Source organism: Equus przewalskii, chromosome 6, assembly GCF_037783145.1.
Source record: "Equus przewalskii isolate Varuska chromosome 6, EquPr2, whole genome shotgun sequence".
In the NCBI taxonomy this organism is placed as follows: Eukaryota; Metazoa; Chordata; class Mammalia; order Perissodactyla; family Equidae; genus Equus; species Equus przewalskii.
The window spans coordinates 53201507-53215871 of NC_091836.1; the positions used below are offsets into that span (position 1 = coordinate 53201507).

The 14365-nt window shown below is 40.3% G+C and overlaps 1 protein-coding gene and 1 long non-coding RNA gene across 2 annotated transcripts in view; one reads left to right on the top strand and one right to left on the bottom strand.

The window, feature by feature from the left end:
- Positions 1–498, top strand: part of LOC103563444 (uncharacterized) — a 46551-nt gene extending 46053 nt beyond the window's left edge. The window contains exon 6 of the long non-coding RNA XR_547885.2: positions 308–498. This is a non-coding gene — a long non-coding RNA (uncharacterized lncRNA). The remainder of the gene's footprint in view (positions 1–307) is intronic.
- HNRNPM (heterogeneous nuclear ribonucleoprotein M) overlaps positions 1–14365 on the bottom strand; it is a 359069-nt gene that overhangs the window by 119792 nt on the left and 224912 nt on the right. The gene's annotated exons all lie outside the window — the stretch shown is intronic.

The window sequence follows — 14365 nt, forward strand, 5'->3', positions numbered from 1 at the left end:
TGTTGCCTATCTTCTTTTTTTTCTGCTTTTTTTGTCCCCAAATCCCTCCAGTATATAGTTGTATATTTTTTTTTAGTAGTGGGTCCTCCTAGTTGTGGCATGGGATGCCACCTCAGCATGGCCTGATGAGTGATGCCATGTCCCTCTCCAGGATCTGAACCGGCGAAACCCTAGGCCGCCAAAATGGAGTGTGTGAACTTAACCACTCAGCTACAGAGCCAGCCCTACATTTTTTTTCTTAAATTCTTCCTTTTTAGCTTCATTTTTCAATTTTCAAGTAAATTCTCAAGTCTTTTTATTTTTTCAGAGAGACTGTGATAAACTCTGACTCCCTGCTGTTCTGGAAGGAATTTAGTCCTCTTGGTGACTGACTGGAGCAGGAACTGCCTTCAAGGAGGCCTCACATGTGGATCTGCCATAGGGCAAGCACACCTGGAGAATGACTTTGGGGGAGTGACCTTGGATTTGCTCTGTCTGCAATAAACATTCTGGAACGTGTTGAAGTCATAACAAGTTACTCACTCCTGGTGGGCTGGCAGGAAAGAAACCAGAGTGGGGAATAGGGTTCAGTACAAAAAAAACACCAAATAGAGCTTTTGAATGGAATGCTCACCTGAACCAGGTGGTAGAGCAGCAGCTGTGTGCCTCCAGGAAGATGTGCAGGCCAGAGAGTGTGCACTCTGACTGGGTGTGCTGCTGGCCTGTGTGCTGTGTGACTGTGAGTTGTACCTTCTATCTACATGGAGGGACCCAGGTGCTTCGCTTGTGTCTGCTGCCTCTCTCCATCCATCTCTTGGGACAGCCGTGCCACTTGATGTAGTGTCACAGATTCCATTTTCTCAGCACCTTGGAGGCCTTGCTAGATTGTATTCTAGCTTCCAATATTGATGATACCATGTCTACAGTTGACCTGATATTTGTTCCTTTGTAGTTCATCTATTTATGTGGGCTTTATTTTTCTTTATGGCAGCTTTTAGGAGTGTTTCTTTATCCTTAGTGAAATTTTACACCGATGTATCTGTATACATATCTTTTTTCATTCCTTCTGCTTAGCTTTTGGGGGACACATTTCATTCTGAAGATCTGGTCTTTTTTTTTGGCTTGGGGAAATTTGTTTTTTTCCTTCCTCAGTGATGTACTCTTTTCATTTACTGGGTTCAGTTCTTCAGTCTGATACACTGGTTTGGTGCTTCATGTCTTTTCTCTCATGTTTTGTATCCTTTTTCTTTTGTTCCATGTTCTTGACAGTTTAATTTTATCATCCAGCCCTACTACTAAATTTTTAATGCAGAAATCACATTTTTAATTTCCAATCAATTATTTTCTGAATGCCTCGTTTTCAGCAGCCCATCATGCTCCATTAGTGCAGTATCTTCACAGATACCTGAAGATATTAAGAACCATTTCAAATTTTCCTTCTTTTCCTGAATATTCTGTTTCCTCCAAGGTCAGATTTTCTTTTTTTTAGAGTTTGTTTTGAACTAGTTTCTTGTTTTGTTTTCTCATCTTGGTCTTTCTTTTTTAACCTGTTGATTTTCCTCAAAAAGCTTGTGATCCTGGATTTCCTTTGTATTTATGAAAGAAAGACTAGGTCAATTAATAGAGACACTGTCATAGGTTTCCTCTACCATTTCTCCAGTACCTGTGTTCCCAAATGATGAGGGCTGGCCTTGAGCTCTACGTACTTGTGCAGAGCATGTTGAGTGAAAGATTAACACGTCGGGTATGTTTATGGGCAGCAGACAGGCAGACTCATCCCCACCTCCATCCTTATGGTAAAAGAAGGACAGATTTATTCTAAGATAGGCAGCAACTCCCACTGAGAGGCCTGGCCTCTCCAAGCGGACTCTTTCTTGAAGAGCAGGGCTCAGGGTTTGTGCTGGGGGAAAATACTGCTACTGCCAATTGCTCTGTGTCCTTAAGGACTGGTGGTAGGAACAGAGAGAGGTATTTGAGTAACTGACTCCCCTGTTCAGGAGCTTAACTGTGCTAGTTATGGCCCCACATCTCTCTTCCACTCTCAGTATCTGCTAATTCAGAGCTTGGACCTACTCTGAGTCTCCATTCGGGAGGGTAGCTCCCTCGCCCACTGCAGCCCTCTCTGGAGAGCGTTCTGCTGTCAGCTTCCTGTGTTCTGGTGCATCATCCTTATGATCCTTCCTGCTTTGTGTCCCCTAGAAATTCACTGAAATATCCACTCCACTCATCCATTTCCAGACTCTCTTGCTCTCAGAGCTGTTGTGAATTTATTCTTTTTTGTAATTCTTTCCTGTTACTTCAATGGGGTTCACGTGTGTGATCAGTTTGTTATTTTGAACTGAAAGCCCAAATTTAATCAAATACATAAAGCATCTAGCATGGTGTCTGACATATCACAGGCACCAATAGGTAGCAGCTATTGAAATGCTGTTATTAAGCTTGAATTGTCAAAATATTTCTATTTATATTGAACGAAATCTACCTCTTTATAACATACAATCAAGTTCTGATTCTGCCTCTGCAATCATGTGAAATAGGGGTCTTCATCCTTTCAGACAGGAGCCCTTCAGCTCACATCTATTGTGTGTTTATATCCACTCTCCTCCAGGATAAATATTCCTAGTGCTTGCGACACCTCCTCATTCAGGCAGATTCTGCCTCTTCTCTTCATTCTGGTCATTCTCCTCTAGACAGATTTCAATATCTGAACAAGTCAGTCTGTGAAGGACATTTAAAGGGAATGGTAGAGGACACCCCACACTTTGGCTCCTTCACAACTTCTAGAAGTTTCCAGGAACCTTGGAAAACTAGAGCAGATGCCTGATGCCTTACCTCCTACTTAGTATCTAAATGATTCAATTGTCACTCTCTGCCATTATATTGTGATTGCAGAGGATGAGGATCACATATGTCTTGTCCATCACTGAGTTCTCAGAGCATAGCACAGCACCCCCTATAGATACACAATAATATTTGTTGAATGACTACATTGTGCAGTGAAGCTAAAGAGCTCCAGACAAATGGCATATCTGCTGTCTCAGCTCTGCCAGAAGCAGGAGCAGGTGCTTGGATAAAATCACATAACATTTATTTACTGTTTTGTTTACCATTTATATAACTTTATGGGCAAAGTGACCTGACTCCTTTATCAGAAATCCATTTGTATCTAAATAAAACTGTGTGATAGAGCTATTTGATCTCAGGATCACTGTATGTCAGTGAAAGAAAAATACTTACAAGAAGGAATAGAAGTGAGGTCCAGGGAAAGGGGAAAGTAGCAGTATGCCCAAGGTCACATCCTGCCAGTGGGTTCCAGAGAAGTTGGTTTAGAGCAGGACATTTTCCTCTCGGGGCCAGAAACAAAGAAACAAGCTGAACCAGGAACTGTCTGGGAAAGTGACGGAGAATCAGGTCTGCCCAACTGTGGGAGTGAAGGAAGGGCTCAGAGCCAGGATCTGACTGGAGAAGTCAAAACTGGCTGTGGACCGCAGTGAAGAGGAGGGCAAGCGGCGCGGTCTAGGGCTGTTGTCTAGAATGCTGGTGCATGTTCTTTGCGTTAGCAGGTTGACTGGAGAGTGTCAGCGGAGTTATTTACCTCACCATCCTGGAGTGGGTCAGCCCAGGTTTAAGGGCTGAAGTGGAAGGAATGGGCTAAAATGAGGTTGTCATCAATTCGTAAATGGAAAACTCATCTAAAAAGCATTTGATGTCAGAGTTTCTTGAGCCCTCCAAAGTGCCTGCCGTGTACAAACACCAGGAGCTATTTTTCCTTTCTTGGGAAATTTATTGTTACTTAAAAGAAAGTATTTTTTCTCATGTCAGATGACTCCATAGTTGGATAAGAAAATTATGAAAACTATTGAAAATGATTAAGGAATAACTACTTAATTGTGTCTAAAAATACCAGCGACCCAATTTCTAGAAAAGAACCCAGGAAAAAATAGCCCCTTTTGTGTTGGTCTGGAACAAGTGAGTTCTACACAGTGAGCAAAAGTACCACCGCCAGCTGTTACTGGGGCACTCTTCCAGGTATTACACAAAGTGAAAGAGTCTCCCTTCTCTGAAGGCAGAACCACGTCTGATTCACCTAGGAAGCGTACATATTAAACACACAACAAATGTTGGATGAGTAAAAGCATACCTAGTCTCTGCTCTTTTGTTCCAGAAATTTCCAAACAGATTACATACCAGGGTGAGTATCATTCTAGGACATCATAGGTGAGTAGGCGTCATTCATTTATATGATTTAAGAGGTCAGGAATTGTGGATGAAATTGGGTTTGATTTTTCTCATCACTAGTGACCTATATCAAAGGCAAATTTAGATTTTTACAGAGTTTAAAAACCCAGGTTTCTGTGACCCCAGGTGGAAAATAAACTCTGTTAAATGTTTCTCACGTGAAATTCTTCTTGAATGTGGATTTCTTTGATTACTCCTGGAAAATCATTTATTCATTATCTCATTTATTTACTCACTCAACAAATATTTATTAAATACCTAATATGACCCAAGTGTATAGGTCCTGAGGATATAGAAATGAATGAGGCACATCTCTGTCTTCAAGGACTTCATAATCTAGTGAGGGTGGTACCTACAAACAAGCAATGCAGGATATCATGTATTTCTAAAAGAGATGTATGTATAGGTGCTATGGAAACACAATGGAGGAAATAACTAATTCTGGCTGGATTGAGGACAAAGGGTTAGGAAAGACTTCTAGAAAAGGTCACATCTGAATTAAGTATTGACAGAAAAGCCAGAGTCCATTGGGTGGACAACATGTAGATGCTATCACATGCAGAAGTGTGACATGCAAAGGCCTAGGGCAAAAAAGTCATGAAGCAAGAACTTGAAAAGGCTGATGTGTGACGTATACATGGGGAAGTAGCAGGCACGTGGTGGGAGAGGGAGGCAACGTCTAAATTATGAAGGAGGTTGAAGGCCAAGCCAAGGAATTTAGACTATTCTTTAGGCAGTGGGGACCCGTTGAGTAATATTAAGCAGAGAGTTCAGTGTTTAGATTTATTTTTAAGGAAGATTAGTGTAGTTGCTTTAAAGGGCATATTAGAGATGACGAGGCAATGATTGGGGATAAAGAAAGAGGGAAAAGAATTCAATAGATATTTAAAATGTAAAGGTATTAGTTTCCTAGGGCTGCTGTAACAAAGTACCACAAATTTGGTGACTTTAAACAAGAGAAATTTATTCTCTCACAGTTCTAGAGGCTGGGAGTCCAAAGTCTAGGTGTTGGCAGGGCCATGCTGCACCTGAAACCCGTAAGGGAGACTCTTTCCTTGGCTCTTCCTAACTTTGGGTGGTGGCCATCAATCCTTGGTGTTCCTTGTCTTGTAGCCGCATCTCTCCTGTCTCTGCCTCCATCATCACATGGCGTTCTCTCTCTGTGTCTGTGTCTTTGCTTGGTGTTTCCCTCTTTTTTAAAAGATACCAGTCACTAGGTTAGGGCCTGCCTTAATGACCTCATCTTTACTTGCCTATATCTGCAAAAATTCTGTTTCCAAATAAGGTCACATTCACAGGTACCAGGGGTTAGGACTTCAACATATCATTTTGGGGAACAAAACTCAAGCCATAATAGTAGGCCTAATAGTACCTGGCTTGGAATTTGGCTGATTGAAAGAGAGGATGAGGTAGAAATAGGGCTTGAGGGATCCCCTATGTTATTGGCTTGTGTCAATAGTGATGCTATTAACTAAGATGGATATATTTAGAAAGAAATATTTTGAGCTAAGGAGTTGTTTGCAAATGTTGAATTTGAGGTATCAGTGGGATATTCAGTTAGAGATAGCCAAAAGGCTCTTAAATATAAGAATTTGGGTATTGGTAAAGAACCACAGGTTAAAATTACAATTTGGATGTCATCGCTACAGAGAATTATTGACCCTGAAAGTGCAAAAAGTGTTTAAGGATGAGAATATCTATTGCGAAGAGAAGTGGGCCACGGCAACTAGTTCATTCTTATGAACTAGTGCTGTTTGGTGGCTCCCAGTGAACCACATTTCCTCGTAATCATACTCCTGTGTAGTTCTCTCCCTTTCCATTTCTTCTGGCTCTGTGATGTGCTCTAAGCAATAGAATGTTGTGGAAACAATTCTGTGCCAGGTTTAGGACTAAACCTCTTAAGGATCAGCAGCTCTCCTTTGGGGCTTAGGGTCTGAGGGAAGCCAGCTGTTATTCAAGAAGACTGAACACCCTGTTAGAAACCCAACATAGCCATGTGGGAAGCCCTCATGGAAAAGAACAGAGGACCCTGGCTAACAGCCACAGCTGAGTTCCCAGTCAATAGACAGCAGTAGCTGCCATCCATGTGCGTGAAGCTGTCTTTGAATTGGGTCCTCTAGCCACTATTGAGCCACACCGGCTGAGGCCATGAGATAAACTCACGTCACCAAGCGCTGCCCAAATTTCAGAATAGCGAGCAGATGAATAGAACAATGGTATTTTAAGCCACTAAATTTTGGAGTAGTTCATTATGCAGCAATAGATATTCCCAAACAAGTGTGTCCCTTGACTCATGTGTATGTGAACTTGTTTATCTCCATAGACATTTACTTACCTGTATTTTTGAAGCTATTATTTTTTTCCTTTTGAGACTCTGATAGAAACAACTTGAGCGGAAGACACTTAGAGACTCAGGAAGATGAATCCTCTTAATGACTGTGATCAGTTGCATGTTTTTAAATAGTTTGCTGTTTATAGACCATTGTTCAGTATCCTGATGTTCCCTTTTAAAGTGTTATGTCTAAAATCTGTATTGTCTGGGAAATGGAATTATATGTGCCAGTTCTGTTAATGTTTATACCCTTTATGTTCCAGGGAAATTATGAAGAAAATTTGAAATAAGGAAAGAAATGAAAGCAAAAAAGAGTTTCAGAAGCAGGAAGGGGCCTAATGTGCCTCCATTTACAGGATCTTTCAGTGACCCTCTGTTCTATATGTGTGACTCACCTTTTGTTGAAGTTGGTTAACATCTATTCTTCAGTTCCTACAATTCTTTCAGTTCACCTGGCAACTTGAAATATTATGTCTCGTCATATCACTCTTATTTAATTGTATTGCAGTGTGTGGCCTCAATGAAAAGAAATACACAGGATAGAGCTTGATTTATAATTCTGGCCTTTACCTGATCTTCTCCTCATTAAACTAAGAAAATGTCCTCTGACCAATATTGCTGTTGGATAGGAAAAAATAAAATCGTTGTTCAGAGATACGCTATCCAAAACTGTCACCATTATTCATCTGCAACTATTAAAAATTTAAAATGTGCCTAATCTGAATCGAGATCTTCTGTAAATTTAAATACACACATGATTTCAAAGATTCAGTATGAAAAAAGATTGTAAAATATCTCCATTTTTTGTATTAATTATCTCAATTTTTGTATTAATTACATGTTGATATAATTTGGGTGTATTAGACTAAATAAAATATATTAAAATTTTATCTGTGTCTTTCACTTTTTTGTGTGCCTACTAGAAACTTTAAAATTACTTATGGGATTCACATGTGTGGTTTGCATTATATTTATGTTGGACAGTACTTGTCTATAGGGCTGTGTTAAGGATAGAGGTTATAAATAGAGATGCAGATTGTATATTCAGGCTGATATCACAATGATATTATGGGTTTTCACATCAACTGGGGCCCTTGATTGTGGCCTGACAATCTTGGGTAACTTCAATGGCTAGGCCAGACCCTTCTATTCTAACTAAACTATCAGTGCCTCCACTGGCCCCGCCACCTTCAGCAATGCCCTTCTACCCCTACTTTGGGAAAGTTAGAAGCCATCAAAGAGGTACTTTCTCAACTTCTGGCCACATAACCTACAAACTCTTTTTAAAAATATTGTTAGGTAATTAACTGTCTAAGCAAAAAATACAGACATAATGAGTTGAGAAGCCTATAACATATAATGAAGTAAAATGTATGACAGCAGTAGCACAAGGACCAGGAGGAGGAAAACGGAAGTGTTCTACTCCAAGTTTCCTTGACCATAATAACATGACTTAAAGGCAGACAGTGACGAGTTAAAGATGTATACTATAGAATCGACAGTGACCTCAGAATAAAAGGTATAACTAACAAAGATGCATACTATGAACTCTAAAGCAATTATGGAAAAAACACACTGAGATATAGCTAATAAGCCAATAAATTAGATTAAATGGAATTGTAAAAAATATACCGTATAAGAGAAAGTAGAAAAGAGGAGAAAAAGTACAAAAACAGATGGAATAAATCAAATGGCAAGATTGTAGACTTAATAGCAACCATCTATTCACAGAAGATGTGATCGTTTACGTAGAGGGATGCCAAGGAATCTAAGAAACAAAAAACAAAAGAACTGCTAGAACTGAAAATTAGATACCAAGGTTGATACAAAGACAATGTATAAAAGTCCATTATATTTCTATATACCAGATATGACAAAATACAAACTGAAAAAAATATAATTTACAATAAAATCCAAGAAATACTTCAAGGTAAGTTTAATAAAATATGTGTAATGCTTGTTCAATGAAAACTATATAACATTACTGAGAGGAACTAAAGAAGACTTAAACAAATGGAGAGATACACCATATTCATGGATTGTCTTCAAATTGATCTATAGATTTATAGAACCAAAGCAATCCCAAGAGAAATCCTCCAAGCCTCTTTATAGAATTTGATAAGCTGAATCAAAATTTATTTGGAAATGCAAAGGACCTAGAATAGCAAAAATCATTGAAGAAAAACCTTGGAATAGAGGAGTTATACTAACTTAAAGTCTGGCTCTAAAGCTACAGTAATTAAGACAGTGTAGTTGTGATACAAATATCGATCAACAGGACAGAATAGAATCCAAAATGAACCCTCACATATATGGTTAATTGATTTTTTACAAAGTTGCCAAGGTAATCCAATGGAGAAAGGATAGTCTTTTCAACAAATAGTGCTGGAACAACTGGATATACTTATGGAAAATAATTAATTCTGCACTTTATCTCACAACATACACAAGACTACCTAGAAATAAATCATAGACCTAAAAGTAAAAGCACCTGTTATAAAACTTCCAGAAGAAAATATTTACAACCTAGTGGCAAGCAAAAATTTCTGGATAGGTAAATCATAAAAGAAAAAGTTGATAAATTGGGCTTTGTCAAGATGAAAACTTCTGCTCTTTGAAAGATATCATTAAGAAAATAAAAAAGGAAGCCTACAGACTGAGAAAAAAACTTCCACAATACATAAATCTGACAAAGGACTTGAACCCTGATTATACAGATAATTCTTACAACTCAATAATAAGAAGACAGGCAACCCAGTAAGATATTGACAAAATATTTGAATAGATAGTATACCAAAAAAAGATACGTGAATGTCCAGTAAGCTCATGAAAATATGCTGAATACCAGTCATCAAAGAAATACAAGTTAAAACCACAATGAGTTATCGCTTCTCACTAGACTGGCTAAAATCAAAGAGTCACAATACCAAGTGTTGTCAGGGATGTTGGGAACCTGGAAGTCTCACAGTTACTAGTTGGAATTTAAAATAGTGCAACCAGTTTGGAAGTTTCTTATAAGTCTTACACTTACCATGGACTGAGTGATTCTACTTCTAATTCACACAGAAACAAAAAGTTATGCTCACAAAAAGAACGTACTACGCAAATTCTCAGAGCAGCTTTATTTATAATAGCAAAAAACTGGACTCCAGATAAACATCCAAAGGTAAATCCATGAACAAACCGGTATATTTATACCATGGAATACACCTCAGCTATAAATAAGGAACAATCTCATACATGCTAATGTCAAACTGTTCTCCAAAGTGATTGTATCACTTTGTATCCTACCAGCACTGTATGAGAGTTTCCAATGCTCTATACACTTACCACACTCGGGATTTTTAGATTTTTGTCAGTCTGATGGCTATAATACTTAACAGTGTTTAAAAAATAGCGATAGTACAGGAATCTGCAAATTCATGGGAGAGAACAGAGAGCCCAGAGATAGACCCACACTTTGCTAAGACCTTAGCAAATGGCAGAGACAGTATAACAAATACTGAGAAAAGGATGGACTATCTAATAAATAACACTATAAGACTAAAAATAACATTAATCCCTCTTTTATACCATAAACAAGATGAATACTAAATAGAAGAAAGACTTCAATGTGAAAATCAAGACTTTAAACTTTTAAAAGAATATGTAAATGAGTATTGTTATCACATCAGAGTACGGATGGAGTTTTTGATCAGACAAAGAAGGTGTCTGCCTTAAAGGAAAGGATTGTTATATCTGACTACATCACAGTTGAAACTTTTCTCTGGCAAAGAGTGCTATAAACAAAAAGGAATTTAGACTGACTTAGAAATTTTTTTCAACATATTTACTGACAAACTCTTTCAAATCAATAATAAAAAGTAGAAAAGGGGGCTGGCCCTATGGCCTGGTGGCTAAAGTTCCATGCGCTCCACTTGGTAGCCCGGGTTCATGGGTTTGGATCCTAGGTGTGGGCCTACTCCACTCACCAGGCATGCTGTGGAGGCATTCCACATACAAAGTAGAGGAAGGATTGGCATAGACGTTAGCTCAGGGCTAATCTTCCTCAAGCAAAAAAAATAAAGAGGAAGATTAGCAACAGATGTTAGTGCAGGGAAAATTTTCCTCACCAAAAAAAAAATCAATAGAAAAAAATTGGACGATTCACACAGGAAACCCAAATGACTACATAAACACATGAAAAGATGTTAACCCTCCTTGGTTAATAATCAGAGTAATAAAAATTAAGACAACCCTATGATATAATGTCCACCCCTCAAACTGGTAAGTATTTTCAATTTGATGATCACAGGGGACTGGTTGCAGGGGACTCTGCTCTGATAGCAAGAGACTGGTCCTCATTCTTGAGGTCTCAGTCCAGGGGACCCTAACCCTACAAAGACTTCTCAATTCTCCTCTGGCTCCGTGCCAGAATTGTTTCTTTGCTTTGTTCTTTACTGTTAACATCTATAGCTTTTCTCTCTGATTTACCATTTTTTGTTGGTGTATCGTCTTTTTTTTTTTTTAAAGTATGCTTTTTGGGAGGAAGGTTGGCCCTGAGCTAACATCTGTTGCCAATCTTCCTCTTTTTTTTTCTCCTCAAAGCCCCAGTGCATAGCTGTATATCCTAGTTGTATGTCATTCTAGTTCTTCTATGTGGGACGCTGCCACAGCATGGCTTGATAAGTGGTGTGTAGGTCTGCACCCAGGATCTGAACCCTCGAACCCTGGGCTGCCAAAGTGGAGCCTGTGAACTTAACCACTGGGCCACGCAGCCTACCCCCTGTATCTGTCTTTCTGACTAAACCATAACACGTGGAAAACACGTGAGACAACATCTTTACTTCTTGTATCCCAACTACTGGCAGTGTGCAGGGCTTGTCATGGGCTTACAATGAATGTTTGCCGCATTGAATATGAGCCTTCTTTTTCCTTCCAGAAAAGCAGAGATGCCAGGCACCAACAAGTTAATCTGCGTTTTTGTAGTCTGGGCTTACGAATTATAAATTATGGATGAATCTGCTTCAGGAATCACATTGAAAGATGCCAGGGAAGAAGTTGGTTTATTAGAAATGAATGCACGGAACGTTTCTATTGCTTATCTGCATTCTCCAACACCCTGTACTTACTCCAAAGAACATTTTCTCCTGCTGAGAAAGACTATGGAGAAAAATGATATGAGGCTGTTCGGGCATCAGGAACATTTCTATCAGGCATGAATAATTTGAAACTTATTTGGAAATGTCTTCCACTTTAGCCAGTGGGTCCTGAGGCCAATTTCATATTAACTTTTAAAAAAATACCAGACAATGATAGGGACTGGAGTTGTTTTAAATTAATTAAGACAAGGTCCAACATGGCAGAGGAAATTAAAATCATGGCTTTGCTCATCCGTCTCCCGCATGGAATTGTTTTGCAGATCTGATTTCATTTTTAATGCAGGAATTTTAGGGGGCCTTTAGGGAGATGGAGAAACAAGGAGGGAGGGAAGCAGGACATTACCGCTCTGGTCAGTTATATCCTGCAGAGGAGAAGGCAGTAGGGAACGGGATTCTGGGATTTGACTGTGTGTGTGTGTAAAGAAAGAGAGAGGCAGAGGAAGTAGGGTGGTAGGGTAGTGGTGAGATGAATGATTTACTGTTATTTGGTTATGTATCTGTCTCTTGAATAAACCACAAATAGTGGAAGGCAAGGATGTCTTCCTATCCATTGGAAGTTGGCACTTAGGAGAGAGATTGGGGCTATAGATACAGATGTAGGAACCACATGCAGAGACGTAATAGTTGAAACTGAGGAGGTGGGTGAGACCATGGAGAAAAAGAGTCAGCGAGAGGAAGGCAAGGACAGGGCTTGGGAGCCCATTCATTCAACAGACCTTTACCGAGCACATTATTATAGGACCAAGAATACAGAGTCCGGAGCAGATAGCCCAGCTCTGCCGTTTCCTAGCAGTGTGGCCTTGGGCAAGCATCTTGAACTCTGCGTGCCTGAGTTTCCTCATCTATAAAGAGGGCATCATATTAACAGTGTGAATTTTAAAAATTAATAGAAGTAAAGAATTCAGAGCATATCTGACACACCCTAAATGCAATATGTGTTAGTTGTTGTTATTATGTGAGGGTTAGATATGTCCACCTTGGTCGCTGTTATTCAGGCACTGAGCTACATCCTGTTAATACAGTAATGAATTGCATACATTCTTATTCTTCATGAGAAATCTAGTGGTGGAGCCAGCAGGTGAGCAGCCTATTACAATAGCATGATCCGGGTTGCGGTGGAGACAAGCGCAGGGTGCCTTTGTGACTGCAGAGGAGGGGTGCCCTCCCAATCACGGGGTGTCAGGAACTGCTTCCTTTTCCTTTTCTCCCGCCTGTGCTTTTGCTCTGCCCCACCCACACATGCTTCCTGGGTTTCTTTAGCAGCCCTGAGCCCTAAAGAAGTTGAACACCTAGGCTTCCCTTCCCCGGGCTGCAAGATGCCTTTTCCGTAACACAAGCCCTCGCCTCCTGCCCTCCTCCCTCCTGAGCTTTGAAGCTGCCTTTCGGCTGACCAGCCTTGGAATTTAGTCTTGCTCAGAATGCAGTCAATCCCTTCCCTGCTCTGGTTTCCTTTCCTTTTATCAGAACTTTCTTTTGGGGTTTCCATTAAAATCCAAGTTTCCGGCTGGGCCCACCCCCGTGGAAACTTCAGGGAGATCAACAGGCACCATTGCCATAATCTGTTTGTTTCTCACTTTCTGGTTTGATTAAAACTCACAATTCTAGCTCCTTATCTCCCTGGGGCAAGGGAGGGGAAATTCATTGCTTTGTTAGTAGGGTCCATGTAGTATATATGTTTGATTTGTAGAAAGACATTACCTCTACCCTCCTCGTCTAGGTCTGTGAAATAAACTGACAAATGCAGATTAACAGGAGAAAGGGTATACACATTTATTCATTTTCAATATTATGTACACAGGGGCATCACACACAAAAAGGGGGAATGCAGGCAACTTAGAGGAGAGTAATTGATTTTGGGGGAAGATGTGTGGGCCCTCGGAAGAATGGATGGGAGAAATGACAAATTGTCCAAAGTTTGTCCAGGTGTGGTGTCAGCTTCTAGCCTCCTCTCTCGTGATAACAGTCAATCTTCATTGGTTGATGAAACCCAGGGAGGGGATTTATGACAATTGAGTTCCTTTTGGAGGATCTGTTTTTAGACAGCTGAGGAGAGTTCAGAGAAAGCGTCTCTCTTCATTTGCTGTTTGTCAAGTGCCTTCATCTCAAAATAATCCATATCCCAAAGTGGCATATTTCGGGGTGGCATGTCCAGAACTCCTTCAATGCACTTAAGCTCACCCAGCTCATAAAGGTGCACCTGGGTCCGGGTCCACGTGGTTCCAAAGTCCACACTCTCTGCAGTGTCCCTCCGGCAAAGGTGATCCTGGCCAAGGAAGCCACGTCTCTCCCCATCCTCACCAGCTAAGAGAGGGGAAGACGTGAGGGAGGTCTGTCATCCATCTGAGGAAAGAGATAGCCCCTCCTCCCACCACCTACCTCCATGAGTCTTTCCAAGTGTCAGGATGTTTGAATTCCATGTGCACCTCAGAGCTGCGGGTGCTCCCATAACAGAATGTGGAGACTCTCTCCCCCTGTGCCTCGGAGAAGGTCTTCCATGAATGTGTCTGTATGTCCTACTTATTTTACATTGCAAAACTGAAATTTTGGCAGAGGACTTTCCAGGGAGAGTTGGGGTGGACAACTGAATGAATTACGGTGGGCACGGCAGATGCTCTGAGCTAGGAAAAGAGCAGAAGCACGTACTACCAGGCGCTGTGCTTCACTTTCTTTTCAA